This window comes from Somniosus microcephalus, unplaced genomic scaffold (genome assembly GCF_052327205.1).
Source record: "Somniosus microcephalus isolate GS21.2 unplaced genomic scaffold, FLI_Smic_1.0 unresolved_chr7, whole genome shotgun sequence".
Classification (NCBI taxonomy): Eukaryota; Metazoa; Chordata; class Chondrichthyes; order Squaliformes; family Somniosidae; genus Somniosus; species Somniosus microcephalus.
This window is the reverse complement of record NW_028225185.1, coordinates 11,708,576-11,725,293: the sequence shown is the minus strand read 5'-3', so window position 1 is coordinate 11,725,293 and position 16,718 is coordinate 11,708,576. Positions and strand designations below refer to the sequence as shown.

General features: G+C 57.4%; 1 protein-coding gene across 5 annotated transcripts in view; it reads left to right on the top strand.

Moving 5' to 3' along the window:
* Positions 1 to 10,437: 10,437 nt before the first annotated feature.
* Positions 10,438 to 16,718, top strand: part of pi4kb (phosphatidylinositol 4-kinase, catalytic, beta) — a 132,284-nt gene continuing 126,003 nt past the window's right edge. For 3 of the 5 annotated variants that reach the window (XM_085978645.1, XM_085978643.1, XM_085978647.1), the window contains exon 1: positions 10,876 to 11,120. The gene's annotated coding sequence lies outside the window, so the exon portion shown is untranslated. Of the gene's footprint in view, positions 10,603 to 10,875; positions 11,121 to 16,718 lie in introns of those variants that run through there. The other 2 variants (XM_085978644.1, XM_085978646.1) reach the window with 2 other exon arrangements.

The following is a 16,718-nucleotide window of genomic DNA, read 5'->3' as shown; positions in this document are numbered from 1 at the left end:
GAGGCAGTTCAGAGAAGGTTCACTCAGTTGATTCCGGAGATGAGGGGGTTGACGTATGAGGAAAGGTTGAGTAGGTTGGGCCTCTACTCATTGGAATTCAGAAGAATGAGAGGCGATCTTATCGAAACGTATAAGATTGTGAGGGGGCTTGATCGGGTGGATGCGGGGAGGATGTTTCCACTGATGGGTGAGACTAGAACTAGGGGGCATAATCTTAGAATAAGGGGCTGCCCTTTCAAAACTGAGATGAGGAGAAACTTCTTCACTCAGAGGGTAGTAAATCTATGGAATTTGCTACCTCAGAGAGCTGTGGAAGCTGCGACATTAAATAGATTTAAAACGGAGATAGACAGTTTCCTAGCTGATAAGGGAATTAGGGGTTACGGGGAGCGGGCAGGGAAGTGGGCGTGAGTCTAGGTTCGGATCAGCCATGATCCTATTGAATGGTGGAGCAGGCCCGAGGGGCCGTATGGCCTACTCCTGCTCCTACTTCTTATGTTCTTATGTTCCGATGGCTGAAGAACATAGAGTCCCCCAGGCCATGAACAACCCTGCCTTGATCTTCTGTCAGGGCTCAATCAGCTGGGGTGGCCGTCATGGTGCCAGTGTGGTCTTCAGTGCCCTTGGGATAGGGAGAGGGGGAAGGGATCCATCAAGGATCAAATGGTCTGGCAGCTGTGGCCCAGTGGGGTAGCACCCACTCTCGCTTCTGAGTCAGAAGGTCGTGGGTTCGAGTCCCACTCCAGAGACTCGAGCACAAAAATCCAGGCCCACACTCCCCAGTGCAGTACTGAGGGAGCGCCGCACTGTCGGAGGGGCGGTACTGAGGGAGCGCCGCACTGTCGGAGGGGCGGTACTGAGGGAGCGCTGCACTGTCGGAGGGGCTGTACTGAGGGAGCGCCGCACTGTCGGAGGGGCAGTACTGAGGGAGCGCCGCACTGTCGGAGGGGCGGTACTGAGGGAGCGCCGCACTGTCGGAGGGGCTGTACTGAGGGAGCGCCGCACTGTCGGAGGGGCGGTACTGAGGGAGCGCCGCACTGTCGGAGGTGCCGTCTTTCGGATGAGACGTTAAACTGAGGCGCTGTCTGCCCTCTCAGGTGGATGTAAAAGATCCCACGGCCACTATGGGAAGAAGAGCAGGGGGAGTTCTCCCCGGTGTCCTGGGGCCAATATTTATCCCTCAACCAACATCATTAAAAACAGATGATCCGGTCATTATCACATCGGTGATTGTGGGAGCTTGCTGTGCGCAAACTGGCTGCCGCGTTTCCTACATTACAACAGTGACCACACTTTAAAAAAGTACTTCATTGGCTGTAAAGCGCTTTGTGCTGGCTGTGAAAGGCGCTGTAGTAATATAGTCTTTCTTTGTGTCAAGCCCCTCCCTGTCTCTGTGACCTCCTCCAGTCCCACAACCCTCCGAGATCTCTGTGCTCCCCCAATTCTGGCCTCTTGCGCACCCCCGATTTTAATCACTCCACCATTGGCGGACGTGCCTTCAGCTGCCTGGGCCCTAAGCTCTGGCCTGAGCGAGAACACTGACGTTGCTGCGCCTATCCTGCCAATGGATTTGCAGGATCTTGTGGAGGCAGCGTTGGTGGGACCTCTCCAGTGCTTTGAGGTGCCTGCTGTACATGCTGCAGTGTTCTTGCTCAGGCCAACATCCCCAGCATCGACGCTCTGACCACGCTCAATCAGCTCCGATGGACGGGTCACATTGTCCGCGTGCCCGATACGAGACTCCCAAAACAAGCGCTCTACTCGGAGCTCCGGCACGGCAAGAGAGCCCCAGGTGGGCAGAGGAAACGCTTCAAGGACACCCTCAAAGCCTCCTTGGGAAAAAGTGTAACATCCCCACCGACACCTGGGAATCCCTGGCCCAAGACCGCACAAAGTGGAGGAGAAGCATCCGGGAAGGCGCCGAACACCTCGAGTCTCTTCGCCGGGAGCAAGCGCAGGCAGCGCAAGGAGCGCACGTCAACCCAAGCACCCCACCCACCCGCCCCTTCAACCACCGTCTGCCCCACCTGTGACAGAGACTGTTGGTCCCGCATTGGACTCATCAGTCACCTGAGAACTCATTTTTGAGAAGTCATCCTCGGTTCCGAAGGACTGCCAAGGAAGAAGCAGCTCTGGAATTCCCTCCCTAAACCTCTCCGCCTCTCTCTCCTCCTTTAAGACGCTCCTTAAAACCGACCTCTTTGACCCAGCTTTTGGTCGTTCGGTGTAAAATTTTGTCGGATAATCGCTCCTGTGAAGCACCTGGGGGTGATTTACTGCATTAAAGGCGCTGTATAAATGCAGGTTGTTGCTGTGCTAATCCAGACCGTGAGTGTCAGCATGATATTCAACCGCAGGGGCATCACGGCCGAGCCAGATCGTGCCCTCGCTGAATGGCCCGTGTGTGGGCACTTCCCAGCAGGACTCAATGGACGGGCATCAGGCGCAGGAAGCCGGAGGCACTGAGGCCAACTGTAGCCCCAGCACCCCCCCCCAACCTCCCACCCCAACCGTTGCCTCTGTTGCGCTCAGCGAACTCAGCACAGAACCTGGGCCGTTCTGTCGCACATCATTCAGTGACAAACCATCCATTGCAGTTCCCCACTCAGCCACTGGGGGGAAGCGCTCCACTCTTTGGAACACTCGTGTCTCAGTCAGACATCAGAAAGAACTGGTTATTAAGGTTATCGACAAACATTCACTACAAGCTGACTCCCACAGCTACCTGGACTACACTTCCTCCCACCCCGCCTCCTGTAAGGACTCTATTCCATTCTCCCAGTTTCTCCGTCTCCGCCGCGTCTGTTCTGACGATGCCACCTTCCACACCAGTGCTTCCGACATGTCTGCCTTTTTACTCAACCGAGGATTCCCCTCGACCGTGGAGGATTCCCCTCGACCGTGGTTGACACGGCCCTCGACCGTGTCCGTTCTATCTCCTGCACTTCTGCCCTCACCCCTTCCCCTCCCTCCCGGAAACCACGATAGGGTTCCCCTGGTCCTCACCTTTCACCCCACCAGCCTCCGCATTCAACGGATCGTCCTCCGCCATTTCCGCCACCTCCAGCGTGATCCCACCGCCAAACACATCTTCCCCTCACCTCCCCTTTCAGCATTCCGAAGGGACCGCTCCCTCCGCGACACCCTGGTCCACTCCTCAATCACCCCTAACAGCCCTTCCCCTTCGCCCGGCACCTTCCCGTGCAAGCGGAGGAGATGCAACACCTGCCCTTATATCTCCCCCCTTCCCACTGTCCAGGGCCCCAAACACCCCTTCCAGGTGAAACAGCGATTTACTTGTACTTCTTGCAATCTAGTATACTGTATTCGCTGCTCACGATGCGGTCTCCTCTACATTGGGGAGACCAAACGCAGATTGGGCGACCGCTTTGCGGAACACCTCCGTTCAGTCCGTAAGGTGGACCCCGAGCTTCCGGTCGCCTGTCACTTTAATTCTCCGCTTCACTCCCACTCGGACCTCACCGTCCTTGGCCTCTTGCATTGTTCCACGGAAGCTCAGTGGAAGCTCGAGGAACAGCACCTCATCTTTCGATTAGGCACTTTACAGCCTTCAGGACTCAGCATTGAGTTCAACAATTTCAGACCCTAACCTCGGCCCCTATCACATATATATATTTTTTATCCACACTTTTGTTCTGTTCTTCTCTCCCACAGGCCAGCTGTCCTTCACTCTGCCAGCGCAATTCACACCTCATCTCGTCCATCCTTTGTTCCTTTACCTGTCCCATTACCATCTCCTCTCGCCTTGAATATCTCTTAATGTCTCTTAACCTCTCCTGCCTTCCATCCTATCACAGACCTTCCCTTTTGTTCTTTCACCCCCTCCCCCATTTCCCAGCCCCTAAACCTGCTTAAAAATCTGTTCCATTTCCTGCTTTTTTCCAGTTCTGACGAAAGGTCACCGACCTGAACCGTTAACTCTGTTTCTCTCTCCACGGACGCTGCCTGACCCGCTGAGTTTCTCCAGCATTTTCTGTTTTTATATAAGAAAGACTCTCATTTCTACAACATCATTCCCCACCTCAGGGTGTCCCAAAGCGCTTTACAGCCAATGAAGTACTTTTTTGAAGTGTAGTCACTGTTGTAATGTAGGAAACGCAGCAGCCAATTTGCGCACAGCAAGCTCCCACAAACAGCAATGTGATAAATGATCAGATCATCTGTTTTTAGTGATGTTGGTTGAGGGATAAATATTGGCCCCAGGACACCGGGGAGAACTCCCTCTGCTCTTCTTCCAATAGTGGCCGTGGGATCTTTTACGTCCACATGAGGGGCCTCGGTTTAACGCCTCATCCAAAAGACTGGCACCTCCGACAGTGCAGCACTCCCTCAGTACTGCCCCTCCGACAGTGCGGCGCTCCCTCAGTACCGCCCCTCCGACAGTGCGGCGCTCCCTCAGTACCGCCCCTCCGACAGTGCGGCGCTCCCTCAGTACCGCCCCTCCGACAGTGCGGCGCTCCCTCAGTACCGCCCCTCCGACAGTGCGGCGCTCCCTCAGTACCGCCCCTCCGACAGTGCGGCGCTCCCTCAGTACCGCCCCTCCGACAGTGCGGCGCTCCATCAGTACTGCCCCTCCGACAGTGCGGCGCTCCCTCAGTACTGCCCCTCCGACAGTGCGGTGCTCCCTCAGTACTGGCACTGGGAGTGTCAGCCTGGATTTTGTGCTCGAGTCTCTGGAGTGGGGACTCGAACCCACAACGTTCTGACTCAGAGGCGAGAGAGATACCCACTGGGCCACGGCTGACACTTTGACATGGTGATACGCTCTGAATCCAATTGCCATCAACAGTATCACTCGTGCATGGTACCATGGTGATAACGATATATATAACAACTTATCTGATTGAAACACCTCACAGCACCTCACAGAATGAATTACATTTTGGGGTGCACTGACTGTTGTCATGTAGACTTGACCGACATTTGCTGCCGGTTTTCCAACACCTCCATCTTAAAATTCTCAACTTTGTTTTCAAATCCTTCCACGGCCTCCTCGCTCCGTTCCCTATCTCTGTAACCTCCTCCAGCTCCACAACCCTCCCAGATCTCGACGCTCCTCCAATTCTGCCCTCTTGAGCATCCCCCGATTTCCATCGCTCCACCATTGGCGGCCGTGCCTTCAGCCGCCTGGGGCCCCGAGCTCTGGAATTCCCTCCCTAAACCTCTCCGCCTCTCTCTCCTCCTTTAAGAAGTGGTTAAGAAGGCAAATGGTATGTTGGCCTTCGTAGCGAGAGGGTTCGAGTACAGGAGCAAGGATGTCTTGCTGCAGTTGTACAGGGCCTTGGTGAGACCACACCTTGAGTATTGTGTGCAGTTTTGGTCACCTTATCTGAGGAAGGATGTTCTTGCCATGGAGGGAGTGCAGCGAAGATTCACCAGACTGATACCTGGGATGGCAGGAATGACGTATGAGGAGAGACTGGGTCGATTGGGCTTGTACTCGCTGGAGTTTAGAAGAATGAGAGGGGATCTCATTGAAACTTATAAAATTCTAACAGGACTAGACAGACTAGATGCAGGAAGGATGTTCCCGATGGTCGGGGAGTCCAGAACCAGGGGTCACAGTCTAAGGATAAGGGGTAAGCCATTTAGGACTGAGATGAGGAGGAATTTCTTCACCCAGAGAGTGGTGAACCTGTGGAATTCTCTACCACAGAAGGCAGTGGAGGCCAATTCATTAAATATATTCAAGAAGGAGTTGGATATATTTCTTAAGGCTAAAGGGATCAAGGGATATGGGGAGAAGGCAGGGACAGGGTACTGAATTTGGATGATCAGCCATGATCTCATTAAATGGTGGAACAGGCTCGAGGGGCCGAATGGCCGACTCATGCTCCTATCTTCTATGTTTAAGACGCTCTTTAAGGACTTGCCTCTTTGTCCGAATATCTGTCGGCCCACGAGGCGCTGGCAACTCGGTCCTCTCTGTGCTCCCATTACACGTTCGCTGCTTTGTCCTGTTTGGATTTTGGCAGCCCGGAGGTTTAGCCGCTGTAGGTGCTGATCGCTAATCGGCGGATCAATCCTAAAATCAGAACACCAACGTCTGGTATTAAAAAAATCAATGGGGACATGGATTTAAGCGATGTATGAGGCCCGCAAGACTCCATGACATCCTCCTCAGCAGTCCATGATGACAGGCGGACAAGTGTGGTGGCCATTTTGTGTGCAGCAAGATCCCACAAACAGCAACGACCCATGATTCTGTTTTGGGAGCTGTTGGTTGAGGCCGCCAGGTTGACCAGGGCACCTATAGAACCCCTGTTCTTGTGTGTTTCCGCCGTGGCTCAGTGGGCCCCACTCTCTCTCTTGTCTCTGAGTCAGAAGGTCGTGCGTTCGAGTCCCCACTCCAGAGACTCGCGCACAAAATCCAGGCCGACACGCCCAGTGCAGGACTGAGGGAGCGCCGCGCTGTCGGAGGGGAAGTACTGAGGGAGCGCCGCACTGTCGGAGGGGAAGTACTGAGGGAGCGCCGCACTGTCGGATGGGCAGTACTGAGGGAGCGCCGCACTGTCGGAGGGGCGGTACTGAGGGAGCGCCGCACTGTCGAAGGGGCAGTACTGAGGGAGCGTCGCACTGTCGGAGGGGCGGTACTGAGGGAGCGCCGCACTGTCGGGGGGCGGTACTGAGGGAGCGTCGCACTGTCGGAGAGGCATTACTGAGGGAGTGCCGCACTGTTGGTGGGTCAGTACTGAGAGAGCGCCGCACTGTCGGAGGGGCAGTACTGAGGGAGCGCCGCACTGTCGGAGCGGCAGTACTGAGGGAGCGCCGCACTGTCGGAGGGGCGGTACTGACGGAGCACCGCACTGTCGGAGGGGCTGTACTGAGGGAGCGCTGCATTGTCAGAGGGGCAGTACTGAGGGAGCGCCGCACTGTCGGGGGGCGGTACTGAGGGTGTGCCGCACTGTCGGAGAGGCATTACTGAGGGAGCGCCGCACTGTCGGAGGGGCAGTACTGAGGGAGCGCCGCACTGTCGGAGGGGCAGTACTGAGGGAGCGCCGCACTGTCGGAGGGACTGTACTGAGGGAACGCCGCACTGTCGGAGGGGCAGTACTGAGGGAGCGCCGCACTGTCGGAGGGGCAGTACTGAGGGAGCGCCGCACTGTCGGAGGGGCTGTACTGAGGGAGCGCCGCATTGTCAGAGGGGCAGTACTGAGGGAGCGCCGCACTGTCGGAGGGGCGGTACTGAGGGAGCGCCGCACTGTCGGAGGGGCGGTACTGAGGGAGCGCCGCACTGTCGGAGGGGCGGTACTGAGGGAGCGCCGCACTGTCGGAGGGGCGGTACTGAGGGAGCGCCGCACTGTCGGAGGGGCGGTACTGAGGGAGCGCCGCACTGTCGGAGGGGCGGTACTGAGGGAGCGCCGCACTGTCGGAGGGGCAGTACTGAGGGAGCGCCGCACTGTCGGAGGGATTGTACTGAGGGAGCGCCACACTGTCGGAGGGGCAGTACTGAGGGAGCGCCGCACTGTCGGAGGGGCAGTACTGAGGGAGCGCCGCACTGTCGGAGGGGCTGTACTGAGGGAGCGCCGCATTGTCAGAGGGGCAGTACTGAGGGAGCGCCGCACTGTCGGAGGGGCGGTACTGAGGGTGTGCCGCACTGTCGGAGAGGCATTACTGAGGGAGTGCCGCACTGTTGGTGGGTCAGTACTGAGAGAGCGCCGCACTGTCGGAGGGGCAGTACTGAGGGAGCGCCGCACTGTCGGAGCGGCAGTACTGAGGGAGCGCCGCACTGTCGGAGGGGCGGTACTGAGGGAGCGCTGCATTGTCGGAGGGGCAGTACTGAGGGAGCGCCGCACTATCGGAGGGGCGATACTGAGGGAGTGCCGCACTGTCGGAGGTGCCGTCTTTCAGATGAGACGTTAAACCGAGACCCTGTCTGCTCTCTCTCTCTCGGGTGGACATAAAAGATCCCACAGCCACTATTTGAAGAAGAGCAGGGGGAGTTCTCCCCGGTGTCCTGGGGCCAATATTTATCCCTCAACCAACATCACTAAAAAACAGATGATCTGGTCATTCTCACATTGCTGTTTGTGGGAGCTTGCTGTGCACAAATTGGCTGCTGCGTTTCCTACATTACAACAGTGACCACACTTCAAAAATAAAAGTGCTTCTTTGGGGTCTGGACAGAGTAGGTAGAGAGAAACTGTTCCCATTGGCGGAAGGGTCGAGAACCAGAGGACACAGATTTAAGGTGATTGGCAGAAGAACCAAACGCGACGTGAGGAAAAACTTTTTTACGCAGCGAGTGGTTAGGATCTGGAATGCGCTGCCTGAAAGGGTGGTGGAGGCAGATTCCGTCGTGGTTTTCAAAAGAGAATTGGATCAGTACCTGAAGGAAAAAAAATTGCAGGGCAACGGGGAATGGGCAGGGGAGTGGGACTAGCTGAAGTGCTCCTGCAGGGAGCCGGCACGGGCTTGACGGGCCGAATGGCCTCCTTCTGCGCTGTAACCATTCTCTGATTGGCTGTGAAGCTCTTCGGGACGTGCTGAGGTTTGTGAAAGGCGCGAAAGGATCTTGACTGTCCACCGGAAGAGGCAGGGGCCTCGCTGCCAAAGGTGACACAAGTAGGAGTTGAGGTCGAAGATCGGCCATGTCCTCATTGGATGGTGGAGCGGGCTGGAGGGGCCGAACGGCCTCCCACTGTGCCTAAAAGCCTTGGCATTGCTCCCGTCCTGGCGGCGGGGGAGAATAATCTCAGGGTTACTGCGGTGAGGGTAGAGGCCGCGGGGTAGGGTGACGGTGATGGCGGTGGGACTGCGGTGAGGATAGAGGCCGCGGGGTAGGGTGACGATGATGGCGGTGGGACTGCGGCGAGGGTAGAGGCCGTGGGGAAGGGTCACGGTGAAGGCGGTGGGACTGCGGTGAGGGTAGAGGCCGCGGGGAAGGGTGACGGTGATGGCGGTGGGACTGCGGTGAGGGTAGAGGCCGCGGGGAAGGGTCACGGTGAAGGCGGTGGGACTGCGGTGAGGGTAGAGGCCGCGGGGAAGGGTCACGGTGAAGGCGGTGGGACTGCGGTGAGGGTAGAGCCTGCGGGGAAGGGTCACGGTGAAGGCGGTGGGACTGCGGTGAGGGTAGAGCCTGCGGGGAAGGGTCGAGCCTGCGGGGAAGGGTCACGGTGAAGGCAGTGGGACTGCGGTGAGGGTAGAGGCCACGGTGAAGGCGGTGGGACTGCGGTAAGGGTAGAGGCCGCGGGGAAGGGTCACGGTGAAGGCGGTGGGACTGTGGTGAGGGTAGAGGCCGCGGGGAAGGGTCACGGTGAAGCCGGTGGGACTGCGGTGAGGGTAGAGCCTGCGGGGAAGGGTCGAGCCTGCGGGGAAGGGTCACGGTGAAGGCAGTGGGACTGCGGTGAGGGTAGAGGCCACGGTGAAGGCGGTGGGACTGCGGTAAGGGTAGAGGCCGCGGGGAAGGGTCACGGTGAAGGCGGTGGGACTGTGGTGAGGGTAGAGCCTGCGGGGGTCGAGCCTGCGGGGAAGGGTCACGGTGAAGCCGGTGGGACTGCGGTGAGGGTAGAGGCCGCGGGGGTCACGCTGAAGCTGGTGGGACTGCGGTGAGGGTAGAGCCCGCGGGGAAGAGTCACGGTGAAGCCGGTGGGACTGCGGTGAGGATAGAGCCCGCGGGGAAGGGTCACGGTGAAGCCAGTGGGACTGCGGTGAGGGTAGAGCCCACGGGGAAGGGTCACGGTGAAGCCAGTGGGACTGCGGTGAGGGTAGAGCCCGCGGGGAAGGGTCACGGTGAAGTCAGTGGGACTGCGGTGAGGGTAGAGCCCGCGGGGAAGGGTCACGGTGAAGCCGGTGGGACTGCGGTGAGGGTAGAGCCCGCGGGGAAGGGTCACGGTGAAGCCGGTGGGATTGTGACCAGTTTCCAGCGGACAATGGCCAACAGGAGGCTACCAAAGTGCCTGAAGGGATCCTGACAACCAGCTGGTGACTAAAAACACAGTGGGTGAAGTCAAGAGACATTTATCATGCAAAAGAAAAAAAAAACCCCCAGGAGCTGAAATTTCAGCGATTGAGTGTGAGGGAGGCAAGTGGCTCATCAAATGAAGGACCCCTACAGGCAGCTGGGAGGGCAGGCCCCCCCCCGCACACATGCGCAGTGGCGGCCGTCTGCCACACATGCGCAGTGGCGGGGCGGTCTCCCACACATGCGCAGTGGCGGGGCGGTCTCCCACACATGCGCAGTGGCGGGGCGGTCTCCCACACATGCGCAGTGGCGGGGCGGTCTCCCACACATGCGCAATGGCGGGGCGGTCTCCCACACATGCGCGGTGGCGGGGCGGTCTTCAGGTCGGCGAGTGTTGCACATGCGCAGTGGCGGCGGTCTCCAGGTCGGCCGAGTCCTGCACATGCGCAGTGGCGGCGGCCTCCTGGTCGGGGTGTGCCGCACATGCGCAGTGACGGCTTGCGCCCGAGATGGGGGGGTTGTCCCGCACATGCGCAGTGGCGGCGGTCTCCCGAGTCGTCTGCGATGGCGAGCTGAGGAGAAGCGGCGGCGGTTGGACTCCCTGAGGCTGCTCCGTCCCCCTTAACCCGCAACTCACCTCCGCGGGGAAAGATATATTTAGAGGAAAAGAAAAAAAGGTGGGTTTTGTCCGGTTAAGCTGCGCTTTGCCGCTGGTTGTGAACGCGGGGGATAAACAACATCTTGTGTATGTGTATGTGTGTGTGTGAGAGGAGGGCGGGCTGAGAGGAGGCGACAACCGAACTTGCCGGCTGCAGGTCCCGCCTCCCCATTGGCCGCCGGCGCCCAGTGATGTCACAGGCGGGGTCGCCGATTGGCCAGCCCCGCTGCCTGTCACTTTGACGGACGGGGGTGGGGGGGCGGGAGTTAGGTGCAGGGCAAGTTAGGTTGCGGAGTGGCGGAGCTGGAGCTCTGACCTGGTGCTTTTTACTCCAAGCAGCCTCACACTCCACTCTAACCCCAACACACAGCCCCAGGAGCTGGGGAAAGACACAGTTTGTTCACAAGGGCTGCACCAACACACACACACTGCACTAAAACATTTCTGTACAATTCAATTGGAAATTGAAGACTTCAGTCCTGTTTTTTCCTGCTCTGTGCTGGGAGAATTTAACTTCACGTCTGCATCTCTCCAACAGTGAGTAGTAACCCTATTGCAAGTGTCTTTTTTTTTAATAGTTAAAGCTAATTATGATTTTAAAAATTATATATCTTTCACACGTATGATGATTGTTCACATATGATAGAAACATAGAAGATAGGAGTAGGCCATTCGGCCCCTCGAGCCTGCTCCGCCATTCAATGAGATCATGGCTGATCATCCAAATTCAGTACCCTGTCCCTACTTTCTCCCCATATCCCTTGATCCCTTTAGCCTTAAGAAATATATCTAACTCCTTCTTGAATATATTTAATGAATTGACCTCAACTGCCTTCTGTGGTAGAGAATTCCACAGGTTCACCACTCTCTGGGTGAAGAAATTCCTCCTTATCTCTGTCCTAAATGGCTTACCCCTTATCCTTAGACTGTGACCCCTGGTTCTGGACTCCCCGACCATCGGGAACATCCTACATCTAGCCTGTCTAGTCCTGTTAGAATTTTATAAGTTTCAATGAGATCCCCTCTCATTCTTCTAAACTCTAGCGAGTATAAGCCCAATCGACCCAGTCTCTCCTCATATGTCATTCCTGCCATCCCAGGTATCAGTCTGGCGAATCTTCGCTGCACTCCCTCCATGGCAAGAACATCCTTCCTCAGATAAGGCGACCAAAACTGCACAAAATACTCGAGGTGTGGTCTCACCAAGGCCCTGTACAACTGCAGCAAGACATCCTTGCTCCTGTACTCAAACCCTCTCGCTACGAAGGCCAACATACCATTTGCCTTCTTAACCGCCTGCTGCTCCTGCATGCTTACCTTCAGCGACTGGTGCACAAGGACACCCAGGTCTCGTTGCAGAATGATATTGTTCACATATATATTGTTCACATATATGATATCGTTCATATATCCAGCGATGCTGGTAAATTTCCAGTGCGGTCAATCACGTGATTTGGAGAATATGCTGTTTTATCTGGATAGGATGTAAGGTGCAATGTATTCTGTTGCAAAGGTGGGGCCTGTGTTTAAAGTGCCTGTCTCTGGGGTTGATTGTTGATGATTTACAGGTTGGTGGTCGCTTGTACATTCCTGGCTCCAAATCAGCAGGAAATGATTGTCCTTCTTTATTCTATATTTCTGGCACTTGGAGGTGTGATTTCTAAAGTTTGACTGATCTGCTTTGTCAGTCATGGCTCAGTGGGTAGCACTCGCGCTCTGAGTCAGAAGGTTGTGGTTTCAAGCCCCACTCCAGAGACTTGAGCACAAAAATCCAGGCCGACACTCCCAGTGCCAGTACTGAGGGAGCGGCGCACTGTCGGAGGGGCGGTACTGAGGGAGCGGCGCACTGTCGGAGGGGCAGTACTGAGGGAGTGCCGCACTGTCGGAGGGGCAGTACTGAGGGAGCGCCGCACTGTCGGAAGGGCGGTACTGAGGGAGCGCCGCACTGTCGGAGGGGCGGTACTGAGGGAGCGCCGCACTGTCGGAGGGGCGGTACTGAGGGAGCGCCGCACTGTCGGAGGGGCAGTACTGAGGGAGCGGCGCACTGTCGGAGGGGCGGGTACTGAGGGAGCGCCGCACTGTCGGAGGGGCAGTACTGAGGGAGCGGCGCACTGTCGGAGGGGCGGTACTGAGGGAGCGCCGCACTGTCGGAGGGGCAGTACTGAGGGAGCGGCGCACTGTCGGAGGGGCGGTACTGAGGGAGCGCCGCACTGTCGGAGGGGCAGTACTGAGGGGGTGCTGCACTGTCGGAGGGGCGGTACTGAGGGAAGCGCCGCACTGTCGGAGGGGCAGTACTGAGGGAGCGCCGCACTGTCGGAGGGGCAGTACTGAGGGAGCGCCGCCCTGTCGGAAGGGCAGTACTGAGGGAGCGCCGCCCTGTCGGAAGGGCAGTACTGAGGGAGCGCCGCCCTGTCGGAAGGGCGGTACTGAGGGAGCGCCGCCCTGTCGGAGGGGCGGTACTGAGGGAGCGCCGCACTGTCGGAGTGGCGGTACTGAGGGAGCACCGCACTGTGGGAGGGCGGTACTGAGGGAGCACCGCACTGTCGGAGGGGCGGGGTACTGAGGGAGTGCCGCACTGTCAGAGGTGCTGTCTTTTTGATGAGACGTTTAAACCGAGGCCCCGTCTGCTCTCCAAGGTGGGCATAAACGATCCATGGTCACTATTGGAAGAAGAGCAGGGGGAGTCCTCCCCGGTGTCCTGGGACCAATATTTATCACTCAATCAACATCACTAAACCAGATTGTCTGGTAATTGTCACATTGCTGTTTGTGGGAGCTTGCTGTGCGCAAATTGGCCGCCGCGTTTCCTACATTACAACAGTGACCACACTTCAAAAAAAGTACTTCATTGGCTGTAAAGCGCTTTGGACGTCCTGAGGTTGTGAAAGACGCTCTAAAACTTTTACACACAGCAGCTACTTATGTCTTTCAAAAACATATCAAAGCACTTTACGTCCACCGTCTCTCGAAACGCAGTGACTGTTATTATGGAGGGCAATGTGGCAACTGTTTTGCACACAGCAGGATCTCACAAAGGACAGAGAGGTGGACGGCCGGGTGATCTCTCTTGGTGGGCGGGCTGTTGGCCAGGAGCGTGGGGGAACCTCCCTGCTCGTCTCCACACCGTGCCCTGGGACCTCTGCCGCATCCACCGGGGCTTCGGTTTACCAACTCGTTGGAGGAACGGCACCACCAACAAGGCAGCATTCCCTCCCGTGGCATGACGGCACTGCGGTGCTGGCCGAAAGGCCGTTGAAGTAGAAGGTTGTCAATATGTTCGCGGGGGAATTGGATTAGTTGCTGCAAGGTGAAAGGACAGAGGACTATGGGTGGAGAGAAGGAAAGTAGCGTAGCTAGGGTTGAAATCTATGAAAAAAGAGTTGGACGAGTTGGTGTATAAGCTTATTCATTGGCCTCCTCCTGTGCTGTAAGAGTCATTCAGCCCATCGTGCCTGTGCCGGCTCTTTGAAAGAGCTCTCCAATTAATCCCACTGCCTCCCTGGTCTCCTTATTTAAGGTGTGGAGATGCCGGTTTTGGACTGGGGTGGACAAATGTAAGACGTCACACAACACCAGGTTATAGTCCAACAGCTTTATTTGAAATCACAAGCTTTCGGAGCGCTGCTCCTTCGTCAGGTGAAGTGGAGAGATGCATAAAGACACAGCTTATATAGTCAGAGAATAACGTCTGACATGATTCTCTGACTATATAAGCTGTGTCTTTATGCATTTCTCCACTTCACCTGACGAAGGAGCAGCGCTCCGAAAGCTTGTGATTTCAAATAAAGCTGTTGGACTATAACCTGGTGTTGTGTGACTTCTCACATTTCTCCCTTATTTAAGGAAGGATATACTTGCATTGGAGGCAGTTCAGAGACAGTTCACTCGGTTGATTCCAGAGATGAGGGGGTTGACTTATGAGGAAAGGTTGAGCAAGGCTGGGCCTATACTCATTGGGGGTTTAGAAGAATGAGAGGTGATCTTATTGAAACATATAAGATACTGAGGGGGCTCGACAGGGTAGATGCAGAGAGGATGTTTTCCCCTTGTGGGGAATCTAGAACTCGGGGGGCATAGTTTCAGAATAAAGGGTCGCCCTTTTAGAACTGAGATGAGGAGGAATTTCTTCGGAGGGTCGTAAATCTGTGGAATTCTCTGCCCCAGAGAGCCGTGGAGGCTGGGTCATTAAATACATTTAAGGTGGAGAGAGACAGATTTTTTGCAAGATAAGGGAGTGAAGGGTTATAGGGAGCGGGCTGGAAAGTGGCTTTGAGCCCAAGATCAGCCATGATCTTATTGAATGGCGGAGCAGGCTCGAGGGGCCGCGCGGCGGAGCAGGCTCGAGGGGGCCGCGCGGCCGGAGCAGACTTGAGGGGCCGCGCGGTGGAGCGGGCTCGGGGGGCCGCGCGGCGAGCGGGCTCGAGGGGGCCGCGCGGCGGGGCGGGGCTCGAGGGGGCCGCGCGGCGGGGCGGGCTCGGGGGGCCGCGCGGCGGAGCAGGCTCGGGGGGCCGCGCGGCGGAGCAGGCTCGAGGGGCCGCGCGGCCGGAGCAGACTTGAGGGGCCGCGCGGTGGAGCGGGCTCGGGGGGGCCCGCGCGGCGAGCGGGCTCGGGGGGCCGTGCGGCGGAGCGGGCTCGAGGAGGCCGCGCGGCGGAGCGGGCTCGAGGGGGCCGCGCGGCGGGGCAGGCGCGAGGGGCCGCGCGGCGGAGCGGGCGCAGGGGGCTGCGCCGCGCGGCGGAGCGGGCTCGAGGGGGCTCGCGCGGCGGAGCGGGCTCGAGGGGCCGCGCGGCCTATTCCTGCTCCTATATCTTATGTTCCCCACAGTCCCTGCAAATTTTCCCTTTTCAAGTATTTATCCAATTCCCTTTTGAAAGTTACTGTTGAATCTGCTCCAGGCTGCGCCTTTCAGATCATAATTTGTATATATGAAGAAAAAGTTCTCGTCCACCCCCATTTGGTTTGCCAGTTACCTTAAATCTGTGCTTCTGAATTCTTCAATCCGTGCTCCTTAAAAAGTCAAGTTTGTAACCTAGTCTGTCTCTGGTGCCGCCCGGAAGGAGAGGGGAAGGGCAAACAAAACGTAATGAGTTTGGGGTGTTCCTTTCTGTACTGTGAACGTTGAGGTGAAACTCTGCACTGGGGCGGTGTGTCCCGCGGGTTAGATTGCCCGGGTCTTTGCGATGCTTTTCAAGCGAGTGGGGGATAGGATGCACTGCACTAATTGGCATTGGAATGCTGCAGTCTGTGTGACTCCCTCCTCCCGATCGCTCTCCCCTCCTCCGCCTCTCTCTTCTCTCTCTCTCCTCCTCCCGGCTCTCTCTCTCTCTCTCTCTCTCTCTCTCTCTCTCTCTCTCCTCCTCCTCCCGCTCTCCTCTCCTCCTCCGCTCTCTCTCTCTCTCTCCTCCTCCCGCTCTCTCTCTCTCTCTCTCTCTCCTTCCTCCTCCGCTCTCTCTCTCTCTCTCTCTCCTCCTCCCGCTCTCTCTCTCTCTCTCTCCTCTCCGCTCTCGCTCTCTCTCTCTCTCTCTCCTCCGCTCTCTCTCTCTCCTCCTCCGCTCTCGCTCTCTCTCTCTCCTCCTCCCGCTCTCGCTCTCTCTCTCTCCTCCTCCCGCTCTCTCTCTCTCTCTCTCTCTCTCCTCCCGCTCTCTCTCTCTCCTCCTCCCGCTCTCTCTCTCTCCTCCTCCCGCTCTCGCTCTCTCTCTCTCCTCCTCCCGCTCTCGCTCTCTCTCTCTCCCCGCTCTCGCTCTCTCTCTCTCTCTCCTCCTCCCGCTCTCTCTCTCTCTCTCTCCTGCTCTCTCTCTCTCTCCTCCTCCCGCTCTCTCTCTCTCTCTCTCTCCTCCCGCTCTCTCTCTCTCTCTCCTCCTCCTCCTCCCGCTCTCTCTCTCTCCTCTCCTCCCGCCTCTCTCTCTCTCTCTCTCCTCCTCCCGCTCTCTCTCTCTCCTCCTCCCGCTCTCTCTCTCTCTCTCCTCCTCCCGCTCTCTCTCTCTCTCTCTCCTCCTCCCGCTCTCGCTCTCTCTCTCTCTCCTCCTCCCGCTCTCTCTCTCTCCTCCTCCTGCTCTCTCTCTCTCTCTCTCCTCCTCCTGCTCTCTCTCTCCTCCTCCCGCTCTCTCTCTCCTCCTCCCGCTCTCTCTCTCTCTCCT